Consider the following 15,474-nt stretch of genomic DNA (forward strand, 5'->3'; position numbering starts at 1 on the left):
CTATTGTTGTTCAATTTTGGCCCACAAAAGCATGGAATTTAGACCTAGAAGTTGATGAAATTGAATCAAGTGATGCATAAATATATGTAGAAGATGGTATTACATCAAAAAGAAAATAACAATGGGGTTTTTTTATAATTTTTTATGAATTTTTTTTTTGCAATTTTTTGTAAAAATTCTGGTTTGATTTGTGAAGTAATTTCACTATAATATTGGCAACCAAATCAAAATAAGAATAAATCAATGTATTTAAAATATTTAAAAGAATTTATATACAAAGTTTTAATTTTGACAAATTTTGAAAATTTCATGAAACTTACTCCACAGATCCCATTAGCAAACGAACTCACTGCTCAGCTTCTAAACAGGTTAAAGAAAAACACCCCAGAAAAGATTAAAAGGACTTCCTGCTAAAGAAGTCCCATTTTTGTCTTAAAGAATTGAAATTTTAGCCATATACCATCATGTCTTTTACCAGCGTGTACATCACACAGCATTTTACCATTGATACAGGAAAACAGCACTTTACTATTGGTAGAGAAATAATGTTTGAAACAGTGCAATACCAACACGATTCATTATGAAGGTTGCACTGCTCAATACAAACAATCAAATATGTGTCATTTACAGGAGTAAAATTATTGGTTTTTGTTTTCTAATATAAACTTTGGTTTATTCGCTGAAATAGTGGCTAAGACAACTGGTGTAAGTCAATACAAAATATTGGTTTGTATTATGATACCTAATTTTAAACTAGGAAAAGAGTGCACATGCGGCTATCACTTAGATCAGGGATTCTTAACCTTTTTACCTGAAAGTGGACTTAATATTTACACCTCCTACCCTTCCCCAAATTAACCAATGAACCAATCAAGATATAATTAAGATGATAAAGAGATTTTATTTCTAGCCAATTCCTCACATACACAAAAATATAAAAATAAATAAATTAAAAAATTATTTAGGACCACCTTAATGAGATGATTGTTGCTGCTTTTGGTCAATAAGGGCAGAAATTTGGATGATGCTAAGTGCACGTCATGCCTGGCATTCATCCAGTTTATAGCCTTTGTCTTCACACTGACCAACATTAAAAATGCAGATTTGCAGAGCTCGGTTGTTGCAAATGGGATCAAGGCTGAAACCACTATCGTTGCCAAAATTGGGTAAGCATCTATATGTGAGCACCAAAATTCATTAAGATTTTGATTGAAGAATCTTTGCTTTAGCAAAGCCTTGCTCTGCAAATCTATGAGGTCATCTTTCTGCATGTCAGAATCATCATCCATAGAATCAAATTTAAGGTGAAAGGATTTTGAATCCACTGGCTATTTTTCAATTTGTCTTGAGCAAAGTATTTATCAAAAGAGTCCACGATATTTTCCAGATGCCTCAAAATATCACCTTGAATTCAATCTCGGACTGACTCTAACAAGTCCTCGCCAGAGAGAGAAAGATTTTCCAGAGTAGAGAAATTTGCATAATTCTGCTTTGCCACACATCTCTTCAAAAAAGCCAGCTTTTGCTGGAAGGCAGCAATATTCTCATTTGCATCCAGAACAGTCACTTCTAACCCTTGAAGTGAAATGTCGAGGTCATCATTCAAATGTGAGAATATATCTGCAAGGTAGGCCAGCGACACAGTGAAAATTTGGGTTTCAAACTTTTCACACAGTTTGCTTTCTTTTTCTCAAAGAAACATGGCTATTTTCATTTTAATTTCCATAATATGAGTGAAGACTCATTTGTGTGATAGCCAGCATACATTTGTGTAATAAAGCAATACTTCATGAGCAGCTCCAACTTCTTGGCTGAATATTGTTCAAAGCTCAAGGCTGGATGAAGTTCACTGCTTGAACAGCAGTATCCATGGCTGATTTCAGTCTTGGAGAGAGTTTTTGATGTCAATGCATAACAATATAGAAAACAATGGATTACCACCATCTGTAGGACTTCCACCAGCACCAAAGCCAGATTTCTTCCCAGGTATGGAAGGTGCACCATCAATGCATATGAAGCCCAGTTTTTTGCCTTTCAGTTATTCCAGTACATTTTTTGAAAAGAACTTGTCAATTAACTGGTACACATCAGCATTTTTTTTTTTTTTTTTTTTTTGGTGGTCCGTAATGGTTCACACAACAAAAACTCTGCTTTGATGCATGTTTCAGTGGCATATCTCACAAAGGCCAAGATTTGACTGCATTGAGCCTCATGGTACTGTCACTTTCTTGAGTTCCTCCATGAGTTGATCCAGGTGACACTAGTGGCAAGAGTGGGAGTGCAGTAGCACACACACTCTTTGAGTAGACTGGGGATCAAGCCCCTGACTGCTAAATACAGTCGATCTGCCAACCCCCACTGGACCAGAGTGGCAGATTATGGTCCATTTCCCTCAACATGAATTGTTGAAGAGGCTTCCATCCTGCAATGAGTTGATAATGGCTGCAGTTTACTTTTTTTTTTTTTTTTTTTTAATCAGATGGCACATCCAAAATTCAACTTCTGATGATATAGTTGGACAAAGGTATTTCAGCAATGTTTCCTCTCTTTCTTTCTGAGAACAACTTTGACCATTTTAAGGGCACAAGGCTTAATCAGAGTCTCACCGATTGTTTGAGGGTTTTTTGTTCTTTGTGATAAGATATACCACTTTGTAGGATGCCTCAAGGAGCAGATTTTAGTAAATACAAAACCCAACTGGGTAAAGTACCCGATGACTGGAATTGGAGCTTTCTTCTGCCTCAACTCCAGCGAGTCTCCAGAATTTCCTGGGTGCACTTTTGTGAAATGCTCTTGGAATCTGGCAGGCCTCATATTATCATTACAGAGAATTTTTGCACAAAAATCACCAAGGTTTTTCGGTTCCATCACAATCAAGACAACACCTGAACCCAAATTTCATAAATTTCTCACTGTATTTCCTTTTCTTTGATATTTTCTCATCTTTTTGAGGGGACACAAAATTGTAATTTAAACTAAACTATCAATCGTAGTAAAGTTAAATGCAAAAACAACTACCTGCAGTGAAGACACTGCTAATTAAACTAGTGAGTGGAAGCAAAGTACATGACAACACCGATGCAAAGCATGTCTGACATTAACCAGGCATAATAGAGGTGCAGGATGTGTATGTGAAGACTGTGCAGTAATGAGCAAATGATAAGCATTTGTTTAGATATGTATTATCACAATTAGTGATTTTTACATGAAAATACCCAAAAACTGATTGTTCCATTCTATTCATTTTGCATAGCATGGATGGAACCCATAATGGATGCCACCTGTGTTTGTACTGCAAAATGAGGTGTAGGAAATTTCATATTTTTCAGCAATGTAACATTTGAGACCTGTAACTTGGGGGTGCCTGTAGGTAGGTATAATTAATAAACAATAAATGTTAATAATTTTAATTTAATATTAATTATAGAGAATTCTAAACTTTAGTAGAATTTTATCAAGTGAGAAAGCAACTGTGATATTCTGGAAAGCACCTCACATCTACCTTTCTTTCTTCCATCACAGACAGCCATTAGAATTTTTTAATCTCTATGTTCACATTGATTACCAATGTATAAGCATTTTTTTTTTTTTTTGTAAGTTCTTCTGAGCCCTTCTAATTGTCATATTGTTAACTCATTATGCTAATTGTGCCAATTATATTTACTGCACTTGTTCAACTTGACTAGTGTGTCAAAGCATATGATAAAATGCAAACATTTGATTTCTGTAATGATAATTCTGTTCTGTGTCTCAGCATTTACTTTGGCAGAAAAAATGCTTTGGCTCTTTTTAAACAAGCTTCACTATATATAAGAATAGTCCCAATGCTAGTCATATTAGACATGTTTGCGAATATGAGCCAAACTTCAGCACTAATCTAAGAAGTTGAATATTCACTCACCAGATAAACAATGATTTACTTTATTTTTAAAATACAGTTGTAGATCTTTGAAGCCTGCTTCTTTTTCAAGAGTTTTGCATTAAAATAAACAAACAAACAAACAAACAATACTAAGACGATTAACTCTGTTTATTATTTTAAATATGGGAATCAGGTTCACTATATCATGCACATTCAATATATTTACTTTATAAATTTCAAAAATTTGAAAGTGGCATGCATTATAAAGCCATGAAACTAATTAAAGTCAACATATGAACTTTAATGTGTCATTACTTCCATTGACTTTCATACAATGGTATCAATAACAAGGTTTCGCAGTAGTTTTACTATTGAATGTTGAATTGCATTTTAAGTTGCATTTTAATACACTATTAGCTAAGGTTTCTAAAGTAAGTTAATATGAACTCCAGTGATATACTTAGCACTTTAAAATACCAAATATTAAATTCGAAACAACTTTTCAATATATGTTACAGTTTTTGTTATAATACTGCCATATACAGAATATATAGGGGCATAATTCTAGATTTTACTCCCTTCCCTCTAATACACACACACACACCTACCTTTAACAGCCATACCATATAAACTCTTGAGCCTTCTTGACACTGGTTGGTATGTCTTGTCAGACCTGATGACATGATAGTTTTACCACTGGACATTATTATAATGTCCAGTGGCAAACTTCCTGTTTTCAGATCCACATTCATTATTTTGACTATGGGTTAATGTAAAAAAAAAAAAAATAAATAAAAAAAATACTAAAACTAGTTTTTCTCAGTGATCAGAATTTCCATAAGCATATGGAGCTGTTATCTTTTTTGAAAATCATGTATCTTCTCAGGATTTATTAATAGTACAAGATACTTTAATGTTAAGAGTTTGGCTTAAGCACACCCTAAATGTCCAGCAGAAGAGCTAGTAATAAGAGTTTAAGAACTTAAATCATGGTTCATTTACAAAAATGGTAAAGTTACAACTTTAAAATTCTTTAGTTTTATGGCAATATATTTTGTAAATTAATAAATGATTAACTAATTTTATCTAAAATATTTTAATAATATATAAATTAATAGCCAGCTTGAAAATACTCTTAAATGCATGTTTGAGATGTCTCATCTGAAGTAAGCATTTTAACTTCTATTAATTATTGATAGAAATTAAATATTAAAATTAATAGTAGAAATTGTTAATTTCTACATAACAGATGTAGAAATTATTTTTATTTTTATTTTTATCGTGCAACTTTTTTATGGTTTTACACAAAGATTTGATAACCTAGTTTTGAGGAAATAATATAATTTATTATTATGAATAGTTTGCCACAACTATGAAGGGCTTTGTTTATTGGCTTTTAATTTTCAGGGAGGGATTTTTATTTGTTTTCGTGAATTTCATTCATTGCTAGTCAGGTCAAGGTTATTACTTCCTGAAGGTCAACTTTCAATATTATTAAGACATTAGAAAGAAAGAGAAAGAGAATCTTTATTGCAACAACAACAATAATAATAATAATATGATGATGATGTACAAAATATAGTTTATGTTACAACCTACCCATCACGCCACAGGCCTGGGGTGTATGTGTTCAGGGATAAACATGTAAACCCCTGTAAACACTTATTCTCCAATGTCAGATGTAAAAGGAACATTATATGTGCCTTTTACATCTGACACTGGAGAATAAAGCAAATCCTAGATTTATTCTTCATGATTAAAAATCTGAAGAAGTTACTACAGCCCATCCTTTTGCACAGAAAAAATAATAATGCTGTGTGTGACACAAGGGTCAAAAAGACCCATTTTTAAACTAATACTATAAAGGAAATTATAAATATTCCTTTCTTTTTTTCTAGAAATATATTATATTTCTAGTAACAGTAGTTACTAGAAATATAATTATATATAAACTTAAAAAATAAAAAAATAATAATTTTCTGCTGTAGCTGTGAAACATTCGGCTGTCATCTATCCATCATTTAGGATCATACAAAAATCAATTTTTGCAAGGAATTATAACATGGTAGTGATGCAACCAGACATCAACTCAATAAGGCAAATGACACAATAAATGTAGAACGTGAAAAGTTCTTGTTGCACAACAAATCTCTGTCATAGATAAATCTTGGAATAAAGAGTGCCACTTTTCCCCATGGGAAACATAAAGGACTTGAGAGAGAGTGATACTGGTGAATGAAAAACATTTATGCCTCTGAGTGATTATTTTTTTACCAATTGAAGTACATTCAGATATAGAATATTTTTTTTTTTGTAACTGGCATTGCTAAACAACCTTTCTCACCCTTTTTCCCCCAAATTAATTTAGAACAGCCAGAACTGCAAACACGTTTGTGATTTCAAATTCCTTGTGAAAAGTACTTTACAATGGAAGAGTCATTTTTTTGCTGCTTAAAATTAGAATCATTAGTGCCATTTTGCTGAATGAAATGAAGATTTGTGAAATTTTTAACAGAGAGAAATCAAAAAACAAAAAAATTTTACTTGAAAGGTGTTGGGTTAAGAGCGTTATTGAAGTATATGAAAATGAACCCCCCTTGCTTGTCAGCAATTTGATTAAAATACAGTAGGCACCAAAAATATCATAAACATTGTTAGCACGATATTAAGCAAATTATCATGGTAAATTATTAAAGTTATTCATCATAAATAGGAGTTACTTCATTGAGCAGTTGCATAAACCTGATTAAATCATAAGGTAGCAAAACAAATGAGAGAATGAAATTAAACATCTGTAAAAATCAACATCCCACAAGGAAATGCATGCATCATAAAGAGAATTGTCATAATATAAGTACTGGCAGAAACATCAAAATGAAGTTAATAGCTTCTGCAATTGGGTTTCATGAAACATTTATCATCAGTTAACTGGAAGAGAAATCTGAAGAAAACATGATATAAATAAAAATCATTGCTAATTAAAGAAAAAATAAAATATACAGAATGGTTTGTGAACTCAAGATGTAAGATATATGAAACAGGCCATGTAAGAACCACATTTAATGTAAATGTTTCAAGTGTCAAATAAAACTGTATTTTACTTTAAGAGCCCATGTGTAAAATGTGATGCGTCCATATTCATTAATTGTAAAATCAAAGGTACAAATGATTTACCAGTAAGTTACTTCTCTGATATTAGTCTACCTATATGTCTATTACAAGCACCTCATTTTAAAATTTATTTTTAAATTCCATGTGAGAGGATAATTCAAGTTGAGCTCTCTTTCATGAAGTCATAAATTATAATAGAATGCCCTTTCTTAAAAGGGATATGGTTATTCCTATGTGTGCCTTGGTCATTTTCTTGGTATTTCTGACACATTAGTTGCCCTGGTCATATTGAACTGAATTCATATGGTTCTAGATATGCTCTTTTTATGGTGTGTTTTGTATCTCTGCAAATGGGTGTTCACTAGCCAGTTTAAATGTTATGTGAACTGAAAAACTCAGAATAGCTCCTAAGGGAACCACTCACTCCACCTGAGATCAGCTAACATTTGAACCAAGACATTTCTAAATGAGTGGCAAGTGGTGAACTTGCAGTATATTCTTATAAAGGATCTTATGTGTGCCATAGAAAGTTTGTATCAACAGGAAATTCAACACTGAGTAGTTTGGTTTGGTTTGGTTTTTAATGGCGCATTGGCAGCTATGGCCATAATGCGCCAAATCAAAAAATAAAACTAATACAAAAATATTGGTCAGCCTTAGAACAGGCTACCGTGTCAAAAAGGTAAAAATGATACAGTGGTTAAAGGTTAAATAAAAGGTATAAAATATAAACTTAAATCTTTGTGTATAAATTGATCGATTGTAAAAAATTAAAAACGTCAGACATGTTGTCTCTGTCACCTAAAATCTGACCGAGTGTAAAGGGTTCAGCCAGATTACTAAAACTGCTAGAAAAAGATTGTCTAAAAACAGGACATTCAATAAAAACGTGAGAGATAGTTAAAATGACGTTACACGTCTCACACATAGGTGGGCCATCCGCCCTCAGCAAAAAGGAGTGTGTTAGATGGCTATGACCTATGCGGAGCCGAGCAAGAACAACTTCCTCTTTTCGGACCCTGCGTACACTGGACTGCCATTGCATGATTACAGGCTTAATACGCTGTAGTTTATTCGCGGTCTGTTCGTGCCAAGAGTCTTGCCATTGGGAGTATAATTTACATCGTATTATTTGCCTGTAGTCTGTATAGGGGACTGACAGGCAATGACTATCCAGGGAAATGGCTGATTTGGCAGCAGTATCAGCTAATTCATTTCCCCGGATCCCAATGTGGCTTGGGATCCAGCAGAAGCGAATGTCAAATTCTGATTCAAAGGCAGACACTGAGTAGAAACTTTTGCAGGTAAGGTAATATTAGCAGGAAAGGTTCTCTGTCGCCCACTACTAAAAATATTGTCTCATTTTACAGCAAAGTTTGTAGAAATGCTAGTTTAACCACTAGCCATTTTAGTGATATTTAATTCAAATAAACATCTGAAGCCTAAATCTCTATGTTAATCATAAAAATTCCAATTAAAGGTAAATTAATTGGTAAAATTCCAATTAACATAGAATCTGAAAACAAGTTGATAGAATTACCAAACAAAAGCCTATGAAAAATATGGTGTAATTCCTTGAGGATAGGGAGTTTAAAAGCAGAGTGAACTGTATTTTTAAATTTGTTTCATATCATGTCAGTAGCCAAAACATTGCAACATTTTTTACATATTGTGGTTTTTGTTAATTGACTTATGTTTTTATCAGTCAAATTCTAGACTGACAAAAATTAAATCATATTTTATAATTTTTTCTTTAGAAACACCTTCCTTTGGTTTATTTGTGATTTGATTCTTCCATTGAGACTGAATTACATTTATAACCACTTAAAAACTTATTATAAGACATCAGTACTAAACAATTATCAAATAATGTGCATAGAAAATTGTCTCACTTTGAAGTGTCATTTGCAACCACCAGACTAACTGTTTTGCATCAGTATCAGGTGTGTTTAAAATAAATAGATTTTTCTCTGAATGTCTGCATCATATTCACCTTTGTACATGCATGTGTCACCACATAGACTCACTGAAGGTCTTGAGAATATTTCAGCCTTCAGGAGACGGGTATTAAACTGTGATTGGGAGGAAGGTCAAATTACTGGTCCATGACTGTTTTACATTTAAATGTATGCTATTATTAATTAAATTTTATAAAATTATTTTCATATTTGTATAAAAATTGTATATATGGTATCTATAAATAAGGGGGTTCATAGAAGATCCATTAAATTGGGTGGGGGGGGGATAAAATGCAAGGCAGAAGTTTGGAAAATGCTGCTCTATTCCAGCAAACCAACTTATTTTAAATCAAATCTTCGACCAAGGGTGAAAGCCAAGGCATTAAAAATTATAAATGTAGATCTTACATACTTATTTAAAGCAAAGTTCTTTTGCATTTTTTTTTTTTTTTTTCCCCATTTCCAGATCTATATTTTCCAGTAAAAATGACAGAAGATATATGGTAGGTACTAAATACATTTAGAAGAAAAAAATATTTATTTAGAAATTTATTAGGTCCTTTTAACAATACATTGAATTCATTTAATATTAAAGACCATTGAAAACTAGTTAAGAAATAATAGTAAAATAAACAAAATAGCTTTAGTGCATTACAGCAAGGACTACTATCCTTTCCCAGCTGTTTGGCCAAATAAAAACATAAATGTAATATTATCCTACCCAAGGAATTGAGTCTTATAAGAATACCACCATTTTTCCTCTATCAAAATACAAGGATCAGTTCTTTTTCTGGCTATATCTTATTGTGTGATTAAAAAACAATTGAATTTTTTTGACATACTAAAATGTTTGACAATTAACCTACATAAAAAATGGTTTTCCTGGTGAGGCATTGGTATAAATTTATTGTTTTCCATATGATGGAACTTGACCGATGAGATATTGTTGATCTCATTACATACTATTTAAGGAAAAGTTCTTTTGCATTAGTTGGTTATTTGTATTTACAGAACTATATATGCATATGTGTACCCATGGAAGAGTTATTATTTATAAACACTTTTTATAGACTATTTTAACTATAAATAAATTGCTGTTACTTTCAAATATTTGTATAAGAAATTTCACTGCATTTCAAGCACTCGGTATACTCAGAGGAATGTCAAAATATAACTTCATTTTCAAGGAACTTTTATGCATCTGAAATATTTAAATTAAATGCAGTCCCCCCCCCCCACACTATCCTCTTTCATAAGATACATTCTACATATTCTTCAGTATGGCAAGCCATATTGCATGTTCCATTTTATCTAACCCTTTCTTTTAGCAATGGTTTCATCTCCTACATTATACACTCAATAAATAATTTATTTAAGAACACCATTTCTAGTTATATAGAATTCTCTAGTTTCTCCAGAACTGCATTTATTTGTGTCACCACATACTCCATGGGGTGATGGTAATATTCTTCTAGTATACTGTATTTATGCACATAACCATCATACTTTTTTATGCTGGTTTTGTTGTCTGATAATACAAGTATGACAGTTATATGGAATATCCTCAAATTGCTTTAAATATGGAATGGGACATCCCCAGAATGTGACTTGACATAATGAGCTATAATGTAAATTATATATTGAAGGGTATCTGCAGGGGATTTTTGTGGATGTGTGACAATTTGTCGTGCTAATCATAAATTTCCAGATTTTTCGGGTCCTTTCATTCTGAAAGATTAGTTAGTAAGCAATAAACTCTATTTAAGTTAAGCAACTGTAAAGAGAGCACAGTCAAAATGTCCTTAGTATGATTCTGTTGTACACCTTTACTTGTGTAACTGTTTGTGAACAAGCTTAGCTATGCATTCCACAATGAAGTGGGATTACTTTCATCAAAAAACTAGAGGAATTTTATGCAAAATTGTACCAATGAAGGGTTCCTAAACTTCCTTAGTAACAAAGTTAAATTTTGCTTTTGATTTTATTGTGAAGGCTAAATGTATATTTTTGAAATTTGAATTAAAATTATTATCATAATACTAATGATTGAAAAAAAATATATATTCAGAAATATATATATACATATGATAGTTATTATTTTCTAATTGTTGGAAAGTAAAAATCAGCATGCACAACCACTTAAGTTAAGAAAGTTGAAGGTAAGGGGGAAGAACTCCCATTTATTATATTTTATTCTTTAAGAGCTAAAGGTTGTATTGACCAGAAAAATGCAAGCAAAAAAATAATACAATAAAATTACCACCCACTCTATAAAATATTTTATAATAGAGTAGCACATTACTATTTCTATGCTCTTTGCTTAACCTGACAGTTGTGGTGCCCAAAATATAGCAAAAATGGTGGCAGGTGGCAACTTTCTCTTTAATTTTTTGAAAATGTTTTGGGTTTTTGAATTCTGTTTGAAAAAAAAAAAAAAAAAAATGCCAATATTTCATCTTTTTTTAATGGATTGCAATATTTATTGTATGTACTTTTAAGTTTTAATAAAAAAGTTAAAAATTTAAAAACATGCAATGTGTTTTAAACCTTTTATTTTCAAGAAAACAAATATTGCTGAAACTTGCAAAAAAATATTTTAGACAAAATCAATACATCGGTCTCTTATTCTCTTCCATTTTCAGTTTAAAAGACTGCTAAAGTGTGCAAAATTCGAAACGTGCATATATTTCTGCTTATTGTGTATATAAATATTATTAAAAAATTAGAACACATTATGTATTTGATACTGTTAGTTACTTCCATTTTCAGGTTTATTTCAAAATTTATTTGAAATTTAGCTCCCTTCACAATGCATGAAATTTTAAACTACCTATCTTGCTTCCTGCAGAATGGCAGCCACCTGGAGGGAATGTCGAGTTTCGCATAAATCATCTTAACTCTGTGAAAACTAATAAATCTTTCATTAGTATCATTATTTTTCATGCAAAAAGCCAGATAGTTACAAAGATCGTGGCAGATAACTTGACAGGTTCTTGCATACAATTTCTCTATGAAAACCATAAAAAAATCACTTCAGAAACTGTTGCAATAAAAGTTAGGAATGTAGAAAGAATTGCAGATTGTCAGTCATTGACGTGTGAATGTTATTTTCGAGGGTCGCTTGTCAGATTACCCGTCATTCCTGCTGGGTTAAAAATAAATGCAAAAGAAGTACATTTGTGTAGTAACTAACACATGATGTGCTCTACTACATTTTAGGGTGGTGGTGGTGTTTCTAATAAATGTGTACTGGGTGTTTGTGTTACAAAATTCTTTCTGAAAATGGGTATTTCAGAAAAACCGGCTGAGTGTTTCCTTCCTTATGGTGTTATGAGTTCCTTTATAATGAATGTGTTTCTTTGTGAGATGATTATATATTTTCTTTTTTACTTTAATTTCATTCCTTTTATAGTTCTCCTTAAGTCTGATTTCATTGCTCATTAAAATTTACATGGTTGGTGTGTTCGTTATTTCTTTATGTGCTTTAATAATATACTCTGATATGATAATAGGTTTACTCATCTTTAGTTAATGCAGTTATTATATTAGAATTAGATCAAATTACATTGATATAAGTTCATTTGTAATTGAGATTCTATGGTTCTTTTCATTACCTTGCACTGAGGGTCAGAATGTGTAACCATTCTGTAATGAACATCAAACTCTTTACATTCAGTTATTTAAATAAGGAGCAATTAACACTTTTAGTGACCACTCCTATAATTGAAAATCAAAGTGCTTCTTAGTATCCCATGAAAGGCACGCAAAGAAAGTCATTATTAGCCAGATAGCATCACTTTTTTTTTATTGTTCTGTATCCTGACAGGTTAGGACTGGAATATTTTTACACATAAATGTCTTTTATAGGGTATTTTGGGCAGGAAATACCTGCCCAAACTGCTGGAACCACCTGTTTCTATCATTAACTGCAACCTGTGAGGTAGTGTTGATTACTTTTAGGGTTTATACAGATCTATACAATTTATACAATTAAATTTTAGATTTTAAGGAAATTTAAAAAACTTGTTTTAATTTTAAAGAATTTTGAATTATTTTTTAATTTGCAGTTTTATTTAAAATAAAAGCATATTTGTTTTTGGCAAAAAAAATATAAGTATATACACACACACACACACACATGCTATTCAGGACTACATTTTAATTGTCAGCTGTTCACATAATTTCTTATGTTACAAGAAGCAGACTCAATTCTCTACTTATATGCAATTCTTGCACATTCATTCTTGTCATAGCACATACAAGCATGCTTTCCCATTAATGTCTTCCAATGGGCTTTTTTGGTTGGTATTAATCTGATCGTATTGGAAATACCACCTTTCATCTCCGTCAGTACTAAAAGTAATGAAGGTTTGTCATTAAAGTGAAATTTTCACATTATGGATCCATTATCTTTTGCCCTTGCCTCTACATTTATAACTACTTTCTGTATAAAAGAATGTAAATTGGGAATCATGTAACCACATCTTTTTGTTTCCAACCCTCTACAATTCAATCACATAAACTCATATGCCATTGGTATCTTCATTTCTGATTCTTGACTGAAATGGTTAAATAGGCAGGGTGGGTTCCAGACCCTTGATTTTGCAGTTTCCTGCACCTTGAGCAGATATAGGTTGATCATAGAATAGGTCAAAAGTATTCCGCAGTTGCCCAACCATAGATTAGAGATTTGACATTATGAAGTTATAATCTCTTTCATCTTTTTGCCACAGTTACTCCTAGAAATGGATGCACCAACTTCCATTTCTTATAAATTCTGGATATTCTGCATTGGATAGTTGTGATTCCCATAGTTCTTTCTGTTGGAGCTTAAGCTATTCATGCACCTAAAATAGGCCATTTCTAAATATAAGTTATATGATGCATTTTGCCTCTATCAATATCATGTTTCGGTTGTTGACCTCTGGTGGTGATGCCTCCATAGCCAGGTGGGCAGGAGCAGCAGTGTATAGCACACACTTCTTGATTAGACCGGGTTTCGAGCCCGTGAACATCAAATACAGAGGATGCGGAAAGGTCAGGGAATGACCACTGCATATCCCCAGAGCAATATGGCCTTAGTTGCTAATGCTCCTAAAAACCAAACAACAACAACAACTTCTGTGGTATTCAAGGTATAAAGATTTCTTATTCCATATAATAATTCCTTAACTTCATTATTTTTCCTGGGAATTATGATTTTGATAGAATTCTGATATTTTTGCTGGAAGCACACATAAACATTCGCACACTGTGAATATTATTAAAATTTTTTTGCTGTTTTCCAGTATACCTTGCAATGATCATATTTTACCTGTTATGATTAATCTAGATAATGTAATTTTCAGTGTTATTTTTGTTTCTGAGAGAGGGGGAAAGAGTGATTCATTTTTTTTTTTTTTTTTTTTTTTCCAGAATGAAGGGGTTTTTTGTTGTTGTAGTTTTACTGAGAAAAATGGCATGCACTCATTTTTCATTTTAGATAAATGTAAGAAACTTCTTCAAACTAGTTTGAAATCTATAAAATTAATTGAATTTTAATTATATGAAACTTTTTTAACCTTTAACCATTCTTAAATTACACACACACAGGGTAAACCCTGAATTTTGTGGACCTCAATTTAGCCAGCTTTGGATTTAATGGACGAAAAAATTTGACTGGAATCAGAGTACCACTGTATGGTTAAGATAAATTATCTTCTAATTATGCACTGTGTATCAACCAATAAAGTCAAGGTAAATGAAAACATGTTCTATTGTTTTACTTAATTTTTGTGTTTATAATGTATAGACGTACAGGGTAACTGTTTAAATTTTCAATTATGTGAGATACAAATGGTCTTAAAAAAAAAAAAAACTTTTGATTTAAGACATTAACAGCAACAACAGACACCCCTTCCTCATATTAGTCCATAAAGTCTAGGGTTTACTGTGTATGTGTGTGTCTGTGTATATATATATATATAGAGGCTGTTTCATAACATATGGGCCATACTTTCAGGATCGATTTAGGGCCTGTAAAAAAATGAAAGAAATTCATCTTTTACAGCTCCTAAATTCAAAGAAATTCCATAGCCATTTTATAAATTCCCCACAGCATTCTCAGGCTATTTGGATTTTATAAAATAGCTTTGGCATTTTTAATGGCCATCATCATCATGAACTTGGTCTGACTTTGGTCTTTTAAGACCTGTTCCGTTGTAGCTCTTGGAGGTGGTCTTGATCTCGCCATCGTTGTCTTGGTCGACCCACATCTCTCTTTGCCTGTAGGTGTGTAGTTAAAGGCTAATTTTGGGATCCAGTCTGGGTTCATTCTTTCTAGGTGGCTGATCCATCTTTTTTTATACCGTTTTATGTCATTTACTATGTTATCTACTTTTAATTTCTCACTGATATCAAAATTTATTTGGTGGTCTAGTCTTGTAAAGCCTAATAATGGTCTTAAAAATCTCATTTGTGCTGCTCCTAGTTTGTGTGCATCTTTTTTATTTATGACCCAAGTCTCACAGCTGTGGAAGAGGTCCGATTTTGAAGTGATGTTGT

This window comes from Mastigoproctus giganteus, chromosome 12 (genome assembly GCF_048544385.1).
Source record: "Mastigoproctus giganteus isolate SK-2022 chromosome 12, ASM4854438v1, whole genome shotgun sequence".
Lineage (NCBI taxonomy): Eukaryota > Metazoa > Arthropoda > Arachnida > Uropygi > Thelyphonidae > Mastigoproctus > Mastigoproctus giganteus.